Source organism: Beta vulgaris, chromosome 4 (assembly GCF_026745355.1).
Source record: "Beta vulgaris subsp. vulgaris cultivar EL10 chromosome 4, EL10.2, whole genome shotgun sequence".
Classification (NCBI taxonomy): Eukaryota; Viridiplantae; Streptophyta; class Magnoliopsida; order Caryophyllales; family Amaranthaceae; genus Beta; species Beta vulgaris.
Window position 1 is genome coordinate 29,349,375 of NC_079205.1, and position 15,682 is coordinate 29,365,056.

The 15,682-nt window shown below is 34.0% G+C and overlaps 1 long non-coding RNA gene across 2 annotated transcripts; it reads right to left on the bottom strand.

Moving 5' to 3' along the window:
- Positions 1-4,965: 4,965 nt before the first annotated feature.
- LOC109136479 (uncharacterized) lies at positions 4,966-14,966 on the bottom strand. 2 transcript variants are annotated; one of them, XR_008969015.1, is made up of 4 exons: positions 14,441-14,966; positions 13,377-13,436; positions 12,500-12,602; positions 4,966-12,290 (listed from the first exon to the last, which is right to left on the bottom strand). It is a non-coding gene; the product is annotated as an uncharacterized LOC109136479 (long non-coding RNA). The 2 variants fall into 2 exon arrangements; XR_007273349.2 differs by having other exon boundaries at positions 4,966-12,602.
- Between the last annotated feature and the right edge of the window lie 716 nt (positions 14,967-15,682).

Consider the following 15,682-nt stretch of genomic DNA (forward strand, 5'->3'; position numbering starts at 1 on the left):
AAGCCCACACATGTCGTTCCTTTGTCTTTTTAATTGCATTATTTTGTTTTTGGCGTTATTTATCAACCAACTTTGTTAAGATATCTTGTGTAATTATATAAGAAAAAACAATTGTCAAGTTGGGGGTTTGTTAAATTCGTCTCAACGCGAGAATTTCAAATATCAAATTTTTATATCTTTTACTTATATGCAATTAGAGATATTAACTTTCAAACAAGTGTCTCGGCGAAAGTGGAAAATGAAATGGTTCAAAAAGAAAACAAATGAAGTATGCAAGAATTGGCATTAACCAAGACATTTTGAACAATTGACCGTTGTTCTTGTAGGTAATAGTATGTCTAGATGCTATTTGTGTAAAGTCGGCCACGGTATTCTTTTCAAGTCCATTTCAATTTCAGTTTCAATTTCAATTTCAATTAAAACTTTAATTTCTTAATCTTAAAGATCAATCCCTCAATATGTAACCTAATAATGTTTGCACCAATAAACAACATATTGGTAATCGATAGGTTTATAATAGTTACTCCAATAACCAACCTTATCATAGATGTCCTTTATATTGATGACCTTTTTTGATAGGTAGTAACAAATATGACAATAATTTTGATAAATTTAATCCACATTCTAAAGAGGTACTTGGTAAATTCTATGAACAAGCATCACCATGGAGTGGCAATAGAAACGTTTAGGAACGGACAAATAATTATTATTACCGTTACCGTTATTTGTTAATGTAACACCATGAATTTTCGATCTGAATTTTTCACGTTTATTTTCCATTCTCTAATCTTTTCGGGTAAAATTATTACGTTCTTATTATTAAAATTATTCTAATGTTGCTATTTTTTAACTTTATATAATTCATATTTATGTAATTTATTTAATTAAAAATTACTTCATCTATTTCTTAATAGATGCATTATATTGACTGGTCAAACTTGACTATTCACATCTTTGACTATCAATATCTTATATTATATACTACCTCTTGTTGTAACCTAAAAATAAAGGACTTGCAAAGAGACACATAAACCAATCAGATCCGTCCACATGTTCTAGAAGAAAGAGGAAAAGATTGACATTTGAAGGGTTTTTTTTAATTGATTAAAGGATAAAAGCCCACTTTTTCGCCTGCAGGATATCTGACTTAAGTTTCGAAGGGGGGAAACCACCACCCAAACCTCCCAAGTTGGTTTTTGTTTCTGCAGGTTCGGAGAACAGAGCTTAGGTTTGGCATACACTTCAGGAATCGTTGCATAAGTCTCGAAGAAGAACATATAGAAGAAAAGAAGTTGCTTGCTCGACAAGCTAAAAACCTCAAATTAGAGACATTTTCGTTTTTCCACATATTTCGTGATGTCTTGTTTATTGCTATACTTTTTGATTGCTTTTAGTTGGTATTGTAGTTGCTTTTGAATTTGTTTAGGCTAGTTTGTAAGCTATTTCCTTTATTTGTCAATTTTTTCTCCTTTTATGAACTTTCTTTGGGCACTTTGTTTTGTTTCAAGACTTAGTACCATGCTTGGAGTACACTTGCACAACCTCGAATATTAAGATCGAAAAGGTAGGACAAGGAAGCATCAAAGAAGCATAATTGAGTTCATGGAGACAAACATAAAAGGTTTTGAAAGGATTTGCCCAAGGGTCAAATTCAAATGACCAAAACTTTCAGCGTAGAAATCATTTTTGAGCGATTCAAGTTCATGATGAAAGATTGGCTCAATAGATTTCCTACAAGTGGCCACAAGCTCAATTACAATGAAAAACGATTGAAATTTGGACGTCTGAAATTGAACTGACAAAATTGAAATTTTAGTTATGCTCGGGTTGACTTGACTTGACTTGGCTGGGTCAGAATTCGAGCCAACCACTTTCCTCCCTGATCAAACCGCCCAGGTCAGGGGCACCTAAGTGCTCGGGTCGGGTCACCCGTCCGGGTCACTGGGTTTTCCAAAAACTCCTTTCTTTTCTTTGGGATGTTTTTACGAGGGCTACTTGTAATTGAGTTTTTTTTTATTTTATTTTAGGACTATATAAGAGAAACTCCTTTCATTTTAAGGTTTAGCTAATTTATATTATAATTAGATAGAGATGAAATATTTTTAGCACTCAAGTTTTATAACCTTAGGAGAAACAAAGTTGAGGTTTGAAGCTTTTGAACTCCATCTTTAGATTTATGCAAGCTTAAAAGTTGGTAATTTCTTGTTTATTTCATTTTCTCTTCCTCTAATCTTGTTTAGTTCATACATTTTTTTTTTGCTAAGATCTAGTTTTTATTAGTTGATTATTTTCCTTTTTTCTCTTTCCTCCATGGTTATTAAGGGTGCACATTGTCGGTTATCGAATCCGATCCGATACGAAATTTTGGATCGCCAAAAATCCGATCCGAAATTTTCGGATCTGATCGGATTCGATTTTCGATCCGATATCCGATAATTGATCTGACTTTTCTTTTTTATTTGCTTCGAACTCCAAAGCCCACTGATACACCTATTGTCTGATAATGTTGGTCCTGTTGGCAGCCCACACTACATACATAATAATGTAATATTGAAATTTAGTATGTTGAAAGTGGCAATCTACAATCTGTATTACATACATAATTTATAAGTGGCTGATGTTGGGCCACTTGGCAGCTTGCTGCCATACATTCAACTCTTCCACAATTTAGTAGTTTAGTGCACTGGAAATGAGTAAGGAGTATACTGCCCTCAGCTTGTTGCCATATTTCATTTGAAAAAAAATAAATTCGGATTTTTAGGTACCATAAATGGAAAAAATTCGATCCGTATCTGATCCGAAAATCTGAATTTTTTCAGATATCCGATCCGAAATATCCCAAGACAAAAATCGGATCGGATATCCGAAATTTCAGATCAGATCATCGGATAATTGGAGAGGTAGTAAGACACAAATCTTGCGGGAACTCTACTAGAATAAAGGGCAAGTATGATCTTGATGTTATTGACCACATTAATGCAAAACTTGATACCCTTGCAAAGAAGTTGGAAAAGGTAAGCTTGTCACCTCCTACCCATATCACTTCTCATGCCTTTTCTTGTGAAATTTGTGCTGGTTCGAATCATGCTAGTTCATATTGTGGTGGGTCTATAGACCATGTTGTATTGGTGAACTCTAGAGGTCAGGAAAATCCCAACTTTAATAATAAAGGAAGATGGAACAACAATGCAAGTGATGGATGGAGGAACAATGGCACAAATGCCGCTTTATGCCAAGTTCCTCAAGGAACTTATCTGTAACAAGAAAACATCAGAGGAAGTCTCCACAAATGCTCTCATCGCCGATGTTAGCTCCATTCTCCAAAACAAGCCCCCCCCCCCCCCCCCAAAAAAAAAAAAAGGGTTGACGACCCACGTTCATTCTTAATACCATTTAAGATCAGAGATTTGGAACCTAAGGTAGTATTAGCATATTTGGGAGCAAGTGTTAACCTTATGTCACTCTCAATTGCAAATAATCTTAATTTGGAGCTTAAACCTACAAGAAAAATGATTCAAATGGTAGATCATTTGATCAAAGTCCCTGTTAGAGAGTTACAAAGACGTATCCTTGCAAGTGAGGAGTATACACATACCATGTGACTTCGTGGTAACAAATATTGAAAAAGATTCGCAAGTACCTCTTATTTTGGGGAGACTTTCTTGAAGACGGCCGGGGTGCTTGGGAATATGAAAATGAATGTTATAACATTAATGGTAGGTAAAGAAAGATGGAGTTTGCATCCAAGAAAACCAATGAGGCTCCACTCATGAAGAAATTAAATCGTGTTGAGGCATATATATAACACCCCGACAATTCTCTATTTTCCAAATTACCTTTTTAATATTAAACTTAGATAATTACTAAATCATTATTGCCATTGTGATAACCTATCGGCTTATTTAGAATTTTACATCGTAAATGATAAATACTTTGAAAACATAATAACTTAGTCACCCATAAAGTCAACTCCAAACAAAACCAAAAGTCAAACCAAATTAAAAGTCAAATACTCAAACCATAATTAAAAATCAACTAATAAAAATCATTAAGATAACAAAAGCTCTCCATGAATCCCGAACCCTTGATTCATCTTCTTCAAATCTAGAATAACCGATGCACTATTGATCTTGAGAGACTTATCACCAAATGGGTCATCACAGGATCAATAAGACATAGCCATGATCGACATACACACAAAAATACGTAATCATCAGCAAATATGAGTACTACATAAATATAATAAGATGACAGACTAACTTTACTGAACTTGACTCCACAACCAATAAGTTAATCAATTTAGATTGAATAGGCAATGAAAAGAGTTGTTCAAACCAAACTAGTCTTCAATTTAGAAAACGAAGTACGAGCGTGACCCTGTACTCCCATGAACAACGATATCGAGGTACTCATTTAATAAAATAGGACACGATACTGATCAATCCGGTCGCAAGAAAAGCTAAGTGATACCAACTACTCCAACTAATACTAGTCCAACACTTCATACGTGCACAAGACTAAAGCTTATTGCTATCACTTTCCACTTTAAGTGATTAATAAATTATTTACTTGTTATGACTCACAAAGACAAACACTATAATCATCAAGTATATATGAAACTTCCATTTTTATCTTAGGATTAGATAAGGTGATCAACAACTTAACAATCCAAGAGTAAATCCATTATTCCATAACCATTATTTATTTATTGATCTAAGTCAACAATCAACTAACATTTCATAGGTGAATAAACATCTTACCAAATAAGGCACTCGATTCTCACAAAGTAAATAAAATAATCCAAAGGAAATAACATGATCCAATTTATGATCTAATAACAACATAATTATTAATCATTCATGTGAATTAATAAAGTAAAGTTCACAATCCCATATGCTTGCATCAATTATCCACACAAACATAATATAATCAACATAATCAACATCAACAACATAAAACATGTAATTCCACTTGAATATAAATCACATATGAACCATAAATAGTTCCCTATACATAATACTACATCAATCTTAATCTTAAGACATGTACTAGTCCACCAACACATAGGTATGTACGTACCTTGTGTAGACAATATGTGAGGGCACTTTAATAACCTTAGAAATCGTCTAAAGAGAATTCTCCGCCTACCAGATATCAATACAACCACAAATTGTGTAACAGCCCACACTTTCGAGCTGCTAGCTAATTACATTTAAAATACACAAATCTCGATTAACAGTTAATAGACCTCGAATCATATTATCTTGCAGCGAAAAAAAATATTTTTATACGATCCCGGACCTGTGGGTCAGGGCCCACAACAAATAACTTCAAAACTAATATTTGATTAGAGAGTACTTTGCTCCGATTCTCAAAACAACATAATATTTTATTCATAAAGCACTTCAATACTTCCAATTACTAATTCTGAATCACTAATATATTTACTACTCAACAACCAAATTATCGCTTTAATCCAATCTGAGCCTCCAACACGAACCTGTAAATCACATAAGGATATACAAAACAAAAACAAAAATAAAATGACCGGAAAGCTCAATAACTTCACTTCAGCCGTCAAAACGATTTTAGTTCGAAAACGTTTTCCATATAATAACAAACTTGGATATTGTTCGTAAAAGAATTCAACCTTGAAAATAGATCGCTGGCATAGCTTAATCACTTAACATAAATTGCTCGCAAGTAGAGGTTTTGGCAGAACATAACGTAACATAACATAATAGAATATTCGACCTTATCTAGTCTTAACTCATGTCTGAATCATTTCCCTCCATCTGTAACTTACCCACTATTCATATCAGTTCATAAGTTAAGCCAACTAAAACAATTACGAAACTATTTTCTCATTATCATATTCAAATCGTATTTCAAGAAACATAAATATTTTCGAGCAATTCCAATAACAAAACAAAACTTAACATGCTTTATATCAATCAATATAAATTTATAACTCAGCACATGTAAATGCATCTATAACCATGGCCTTGACTATAAACGATATCAAAATACAATATAACACAAGCACGAGCTTAAATACATTTTGCTGAATATAAAGGTTACCTCAATTGCAAACCAATTTCTTAAGATGCAAATCCAATAACTCAAAAACTTTAAGCTCCCTTAATTTCTTCAAGCTCCACAAATCGATATCCATATTATACCTCAACAACGATACCAATAATTAACTACTGTTCTCACTACGATTCAGATAAATAAATTGACCTTCTTATTCCTTCTAAACTCCTTTATGAACTAACTATAAATCCTTACAAAGTCGTCACTAAAAATAACAGTAATAACAATTTTAAATTAAACCAATCTCATATCATATTGTTACTATCATTTTTAGATGTTAAGTAACATTTATTGTGGTACATTGGGTAAAAGCTCAAAATGTTTAATCTGGCGTCAACATAAGAACCCAACATGAGTATAAAGTCCATTAAGCGAAGTCAACGGAGGTCAAGATTAGCAAAGGGAGACTTTCAAGACCACTAGGAGATAAAAGAGAAGGGCAGTATAAGGATAGGCAATCAAAGAGCAATAATGAGACAGTTCAATAGCCATAACCAATTTGTTTTAGAAGCATTCTAAAAGTTGCTTCCTCTGAAATTCTAAGATGATCAACAAATTTCTCCTTAGAATGGCTAAATTTAGTAGAGAAGAATATTCTATCATGCATTCCTTCTTTCTTCCTTCTAGCCATTGTGAAATCCATTAGAAAAGTTTGTTTTAGATGTGATCCTGAAGGATGATTTTGCAGTATCCAAGAGGGATCTAAACCTTGGATCATAAGATTATGCCACACTTGACATGTACATGTACATTGTACTATATCTCTTGAAGATGATCCTTGTACTATTCGCGAGATTTTTATACTCTTTGTATTACCTTTAACAAAGAGCGTTTTTAGGTATCTCCAAGGCATATCTCGTTCCCATGCTTCTTCCATGATAACTTTTCCCCAAGCTTTACATACTAATAAAGAAGTAACCTGATCTTGGAGGTCAAGTTTTAGAAATATGCATGCTTGCATTAAGTCTACATCTGACCTTATTTGAAAGGCCTTAGATTTATTTGTATATTTTGGATCCTTTTGTATTATAGGATTCTTGCCAAAATACCTATCAATTGTAGTATTCCATCTGATAGACTCCTCTCTTATGAATTTATCCTTATCCCCGGATAGAAAGTCCAACGCTTTATGATGATTTAAACACTTATAGAGATAAGGTTTATCTGTTGGCGATGTTGGGTGAAATATTGATGGTTGAGTAAAATTCATTACTAACCTTTTCAAATATATTGTCTCCTGACCTTCACATATGTTGTTTCCTTCTACATATTTATATATGAAGATTTGAATTCTTAACCATTCATTTTCTTAACCGCTTAATTAGAAGACAGTTATGTTGGAGAAAAAAAAGCATCGAATGACACAAGGTAATTTTAAATACCATAAAACATAATTATTTTATTAATAATTAGTATTTCGCATTACATTTAAGAAATTGCTTTTAGAAGCAATTCTCCTAAAAACTGACATTTATCTATTTGTAGATAAATATTACATTTTTAATTAAAATGGGAATCTTCTGAAGATGGTCCCGACAAACAAGTTCTACCATGGTATGGTAGTCTTCAATCTTATACCCTGCCACATACCTTATGATGGCAAAATAGTAGCCATCTCCAGGTACGTAGTTAAATCTTGCCCTGAAGATCATCCTTTGGTAAGTATGATCCCAGGTGTACCTTCTATTCAAAAGGGCAAGATACATCCAGGGGAAAAAAAGCCTCCGAGACCCAGATTTCCCATAATTGGCTGAGACACTTGAAGTGTACCGCTATGCCCTCAGATTCATCCTGCCATGGCTCCATCCTTATGACCTTGACAGACGTCTGGGTGCATATATATTAGGGCTAAACTCTTGGCATAGGCCCAAGTAAGAGTTTGGGGTCTTGGAAAGTTGAAGGTATTAGATATCTCTTTCCCCCACTTATTACAGACTAAGAAAAGTTCATCTTGTGAACTCTCTAGTAGTCTTAGCCAGATGAAAGTGGCCAACAAGTCAGTGTTAGCGTCCACTTTGGTAGCGCTGGACTCTGCCATCGTTGGATCTTCCGGCTCTATGATTGGATCATCTCCAAAGATCCTGGCCATATGAGCGTTCCATTGTTGAATTTTTGTTGTTTTAAAAACTTCCTTTTCCTCTTGGACAATGTCTAGAGCTTGATGATGATTGAAACAATCTTCATCAAGGTCGCCTATTTCATCTTCATGATGGTTGAAATCCATCTTTTTTGAATTTTTTATGAAATGGGCAGAGGATGATTGAGAAAGTTTTTTCTAATTTTGTAAATTAGAGATGAAATAATGAGTGATATCTCTAAACACAAACTTCTTTAAATAGCCGGTTTTCCTATAACGGTCATTTTAGTAATAACTCCTAGGATTAATCATTAAGTGTTTGAATTACTTTTCAAGAAATTTAGAAAAGTACTTGACTAATTTGATAGTAGTCCTCATGTTGACTTCATTTTTATAAATATTAGGGCTTAACTTTCAATTTTTCGATTCATTATACTCTTTTAAACATTTGAGTTTAATGCATGAGTATTATGAATATAAGTACGTACTTTGGTACGTATAAAGAAAAACTGATCATAATATGATTTAGGTTTAATCATAAAATAAAAACGTATTTTATTGATCATTACCTACTATTACATAGTATTTAAAGGAAACTACGAACATATAATTTGTTGATAACATAAACCTAGTAGCATTAATGAACTAATGTTCAATACTCCATTAAATTCTAATTTACCCTAAGATGGGCAAAGCTGATGACGATTTGTGGTGCTTCGTGTTCTCCCACATCTAGGTCATCATCATCTGAGTAGTCATCATTCAAGGGCATAGGAAAACCAGTATCCCTTATATGCTCTTGCCATAAGCGACAAGTGCATTTGTATTGGATCAATTTTCTAAAGCTGGTGTTGTTTTCCAACTGGACTATTCGGTATTTCCTTTTGAAAACACCTAGGACACTCTCACAGATAATTGATCTATGGTATTTAGGGGCTAGATCTAAAGGGAAAAATTGTTTGACAATATTTATTCCCCAAGCGTTGCATACCATCTAAATTGAGCAAATCCTCTTTTCCCAATAGGGGCCAAAGATTAGTCGCTATAAAGTCTAGGTCGCTTCCTATTTTTGTGGCGCTAGACTCTTTTTCTTCTAAATCTTGTTGTTGGATCTTTGGATCCTCCCCAATATATTTTAGAATCTTCACTTGCCATTTCTTGGTTTCAACATCCTTAAACTCTTCCCAATCTTCTTTAACAATATCCATATTAAATCTATGCCTCCAACATTCTCCAGGAAAATTAGGAATAGTATTAACTTGAGGATTAGCCATTGTTTTTTGTATGGAGAGAAGGATTTAAGTAACTAATGAATTGATCTTAACCACTAGAGATCAATTTATACTACTTGAATAAAAAAGTTATTCCTATTTATAAGGGATAACTAAATGTCATGTTTTACATATAATTAATTAAGTTATTAAATTATCTTAATTTCTTTTATTTTTATCCCTTATCTTTTCCCTTCGCCGGTAAAGTGGACAAACATGGTTATCCCACTAAATATCCCTTAACTCTTAACATATTTGCATTTCAGCATTTAAGAATTAATTTGGTAATATTGATGGCATGTCCAAGTGGAACTCTCATCATTACTCTTTAGGAGTAATCATGTTCCAACTTCAAATCAATTTCAGTTTTAGTTTCCCAAGAGTCATTGCATAACTCTTTTTTAATGGGAATTAAATTTCTGTCATACATTATTTGATATGCCTGTTTTATAAACCGTTCATCTTATTCATTTTTTAGAATTTAATTATTTGTTTAAGCAAACAATAAATTACATAAAAATTGAACAATTTGAATAATATAAAAGAAAAATAAATACTGAAATTATCAAAAAATGCAAAAGATAGGCAAAATATTTTATGTTTTATAAAATTAACATAAATTAAAATATAACCTAAAATTGAAGATTTTAAGAATCTTGAACTATGAACTTAGAACTAGGGTCCTAAGTCTAGGTCTACATTTAATTTATTGGCGACGACTATTTAAAGGCGTCGGAATCAGCGTCGGAGTCGCTGTTGCCGTAATCCCCTTTGGGGTTGCTGCCTCTGCCAAAAACTCTCCTCCTTTTGGCAACAAGCTCATCATCATCTTCTTCCTCCTCCCATTGGTGGGCAGAAGGGGAAGCTTCCTCTTATTCTTCTTCTTCCTCCTCTTCCTCATCATCAACATCATCACCACCAGAATTCTCTAGTGAAGAAGGTGAGGATTCTTCAGAGGCGTCATCAGGGACGTCCTCCTCTGATGAAAAAGGGTCACCCCTTTCGTCTTCAGAGGAAGAGTTCTCCTCTTCTTCCTCATCCTCTGACTCCTCATATGGATTATTTGAGGAGGGTGAGGGGCTGGCTCTTGTGGCCAAGGCTGGTTAATTTCCAAAGAACTTTCCTCCTATATGGAGGGAAATTCAGAACATGAGGATGACGATGATGAATGGGAAGCCATTTGAAATTTTTTGAGAGAGAAACAAAATTTGGGAGATGAAGGGATCAGAGGTCAATAATCAGGCGATGAGTTGTGATTTGTATCATTACGTTATTCCCTTTTTAAGGAAAATGTCATCTCATGAAAACCTGAACTTTTGAAAAGTACGCCCCTTCAATTGAAATATGGGCCGAACTGCTTGCTTACAGGTTTGGGCCACCTAGTCAATTATTCATTTAACATGGAGTCCATGATGGCCACTGGTGGGGACTGGGCGAGCCAGATCGTGGGCTGGGCTGAGATTTCACGGCCCAGGACCGGACCGTGAAATTCATGGGTTGGGTGGGCTGGTTTGCGAGCTCAAAAATCTTGTCCCACACCGGTCTGTTATCGGTTTTCACGATTCGTGGGTCTGGTGGGCTGGACTAGGCTGACGGGCCGACATGAGAATTTTTTTTTCAAAATTATTTAATCAGTGAAATTATTCATTATTGTTACATAAAATCTTTAAAATGAATTAAAAATATATACAAATATTAATATTAATGAATAATTTCATTATTTTTAAATTTGATTGAATTATAATATATGCAATTTGATTAGAATATATACAATTTGATTAAAATATAAACAAATTGGTTCAATATTTACTTGGATTGGGCAGCTCTGGTTCATGGGTCGGGTTGGACTGATTTCATGGTCTGGGCTGGGTGGTTTTAGTAGTGGGCTTTAGTGGGATGGGCTTACAAAATCTTAAGGCTTTCATCTGACCCTCTATTCAATTCTTGAGGCTTGGCATTAAGATAGTCCATAAACAAAATGATCCAAAAAGGACATGCTTCTCGCACGTTTTATACTTTTCAGTTGTTTTCTTCATTAGTAACCTTTTTCAGAATTTTAGGAAAACTCGAAATCTTTTCAGACCAATTTAATTTCCACAAACTCGCATACAACAATTGAATTTTTAAATTTCACCATGTCCGAGGGAATAAAAACTCACAACGAAGATGAAATTAGCAACACACTGGCTGCAAACTCACAACGAAGATGAAATTAGCAACACACTGGCTGCAAAGGCCCTTTCCATGCACCCCACTGCTGCTTACCAATTGTGCACCGCCATAAAGGTGAATCTCGTCCATTACAGGCCCCAAATGTTCTGGTATTTGAAGAAACATTCAGAAATTACCGATAAGCCTTTTGAGGAAAGAATAACTGCCATTGGACTTGGATTTCCATTTACTCTAAGGAAATAACACCATCAACATATTCTGGAGTAGTGCCACCAATTCTTGGATTAGATTATATTAGAAGATAGCAAACCTAGGACTCTCCCTTTCACTTCAAGGTCGAGCGTTCGTTTTCAATGGCCTTGTAACACCCCCGTCGAAAATAAAATCGACGAGGGTTCGACCCGACGGGTGGCGCTACCGCCGCACTTATCTCCTTGGAAATAAATACAAGGCTAAGTTAATAAACAAACTAAACTCAAATTCATTATTCCTTACAACCTAGTGAATTGTTCATTAAATATTAGTAATTAATTAAGTGCTTCAGAGTTCCAGCAAAAGCTAATCATATGCTAAGTGGATGACAACTCTAAATGATCTCCCTTTTGTTCCCCCGATCGATCACCCACCTGCACAAATACATTGAAAAGAGACAAGAGAGACAAGCTCCCAAAAATCTGAAAAACTGAGTAATTCCAACTCCATCTCGTAAAATACTTAAGTTGAAAATACTTTGTAAAGTAGTAAGTTAATAGTTTGGAAGTCATAGCGCATATACACACATATATACATTGAATAATCATATCATTAATTCAATTAATCCAGTTATTCAAGGAGAGGAAAGAGAACGCTAGTAAGCCGGGGTCAATCCCCTGTAACCACTTACTTTAACATTGTAGGCCGGGATCAATCCCCTGTAACCACCTACGGATATCATAATGGCCATAATAACAGAGTCCCTAGTGTGCACACCCCTTCTACTTGGATCACTACAAGATAGAAGGAAGACAGTAACAGAATAATCAGCATAGTAACCAGAGAACCTGTAGGGGCCGCTGAACCACTCATAAAGGGTAACCTGTTCATCATTTCCCTCCGATATTTCAATTTACGTGATTAACATCTTTTAATTCACGTCATCACATAAATCACGTACACATTTACGTCATCTTGTTCAATCTAATGTGAAAATATTCAATCCATCATAAACTCAATCTAATCATAGCAATTTCAATAATTCATTTCATAAACACAACCATCGCTTGAGTTCATTCATTACTTCAGATTCATAATCATTTCATTATCACAAGTTTTTACCAATTCCAACTTTCATAAAATCTCAATATTGATAATAATAATAACATTCACGATAATCATAATGATATAAAGTAATAATAATAACAATAATAATAATCATAATAATAATAATTATTATAATAATAATAATAATAATAATAATAATAATAATAATAATAATAATAATAATAATAATAATAATAATAATCACAACATTACTACATGACATTAATTGATTTTAATAGCATTATAATAAACATATTTGTCATATCGTATATCGTCTAAGGTCATGATTCGTAATCGAAATCCATAGTCGTTATCCATTTTGTCATTCGTATTCATACTCCGCATTAAATCGATAATTTATAATTATAGTCCATGCTTATAAATTTTTATAAGCACATAATCACGTAATCAATTCGTTTTACGCTAACGGGATCTATGTTTAGATGGGCATCGAAGGTTACCTCGCGACGCGTGCCCAAAGTTAAGTTCACGAACGTATTAGCGCTCTTGATATTCCTCGTCTACGAAATCGGAGTATACAATAAATGTTAACGAGATCTAAGTTAGTTACCTAAATAACCCCTTTTTATATAAGTATATAAAATAAACAATTTAAATAATCCAAATAACTTAAAGAAATTCTTAATGATCTTTAGGAGAGTTTATAAATCAAAGTAGATCATTTCTGAAATCCTTTTAAGTACTCACAAATTATTTCAACTTAACTTTCATCATCTTTAACAACTATTTTAAACATTAAAAATTAACTTTATTATACTCCTTATTTTATTTTAGAAAATTAAGAATCCTTATCAAGTTATAAAAGATTAAAGTAAAACTAAATCAATATTTTAAACATTAAAAACTAACTTTATTATACTCCTTATTTTATTTTAGAAAATTAAGAAACATTATCAAGTTATAAAAATTAAAAGTGAAACTAAAACAATAAACATACTAACTTAGTAAGATAGACTAATTTAGGAAAGTGAAAGGTTATAAAAGTAACCAAATAAAACAAATTAAAACTCAAATACTAAAAGGAAAAAGGAAAAAGGTAAAAGGAAGTTTCAAAAATAAAACCTAAGTTTCTCAAACTGAGAAACGAGGCATAGAAAGGCGAAATAAGAGGAGGGAGAAAAACAGGGGAGGCGAAGGCAGGGGAAGCACGAAGGAAAATTGTGGTGGCTGTTTTGTGGTGCCGGCGATTTTTTGGTGGCTTGACGGTCGGAGAGAGGTATCGCAAAAGAGGCTGGGCGCGGGTTGTGGTGGTTCGCGCGGGTCGCGACAACAGAGGTCAGGGGATGCACGAAGGGGGAGAACAGGGCTAGTGGTTGGTGTTTGTCGCGGTGGTTGGCTGCGATTCAGGTGGTTCGAGGTAGTTGAATTTGGGTTGGAGGTCAGGTGGTGATTTTCCAGTGGAGAAAAGAACAGAGGAGTTGTTTATGGTGGTTTGAATTTTCATTTTTAATTTTCAAAATCAAAAATAAGAAATTTAAGAAGAAGATAAAGGATTGAAGCAAACCTTTTGAGGTGTTTTGCTTGAGAAATTTGATGAGAGTGAATCAGTATTTATAGGGAAGATTTGGACAGAAAATGTAATGGTGGTTGTGTGAGTTTAGTTTTTGAAAATATTTTTGCTCCTAATTCAATTATTGCTGACAAAGGTGAGATTTCTGTGTTGAATTTTTTGGGTTGAGTGTGAGAATTGGACGAAGAAGAAGGGAGGAGATGGAGGAAGGTGCTGAATTTTTCTTGGTTCTTGTGCCTTGGACCAGTCGAAGGAGAAGGAGGGAGGTGAAGATGAAGATCGGTTTTCATCTTTCCTTTTTTTTTTATTTTCTTTTTGGTTAAAAGGCATATAGGTATGGACTTGGCATTTGGGCTTTGTAATGCTAATATGGATGGACAATTTGGACAATTATGAAGGTACAACTTGTGCAGGGATACCCATAACTAAATTAAGAGTTTAATTATTTAGAAATAATGAAATGAATAATAAAATAATTAAATAATTTATTCTAATATTGTTAAATAAATCAAAACTAAATGAAATCATTATTTTAATAAACATAGTCATCAAATAAAATCGCGTTATCATAAATCAACTTTTGAGTGGAAATAATATTAAACCTTAATAAATAATAAAATAACTTCTGAAAATTCGGGGTATTACAGGCCTCTATCCAATAAACCACTTAAGGGATGGATTTCAGGAGTGGATGCAAGGGCGTGGTTTTTGCGCATGCAGCCTTTTCATGAGAAATGGACCAAGAACAAGATACTTCCATTCTTGAGGTTAGCTTCTTATGAAACTATCTCTTTTGATGGAGCTCTTTCTACTGCTTTATTGGCTTGTTGGGATCCAGCCATTAATTGCTTCTTATTCAAATGGGGACCAATGACCATATATTGCCTTTATCACTGGGACCACAAGTAAATATGGGATTGATCTTCCAAGTTTCCATCATGTGAAGGAATACAATAAACTTTATAGTCAATGTTTATCCATCTTTCGTCAAATTGCTAGTCCCTCTGCTAGTGCTAGCAAATGTGGCTTTCAAAGGTTTATTGACTTTTTCATCAATAAGGATTCTAGTGAGGCTGTAACTCCCCGGGAGGAAGTTTTATTCCTTACCTTTGCCTTTTCTAGAGTGATGATTGTTATGTCCTAATATTTGCTCAAGCTGGAAAGTGCAGGTAGGGCGTTTGTCACTGCTATCTGGAGATCAGCTAAGGAGAGTCAGGTACAACAATTGCAAGTATT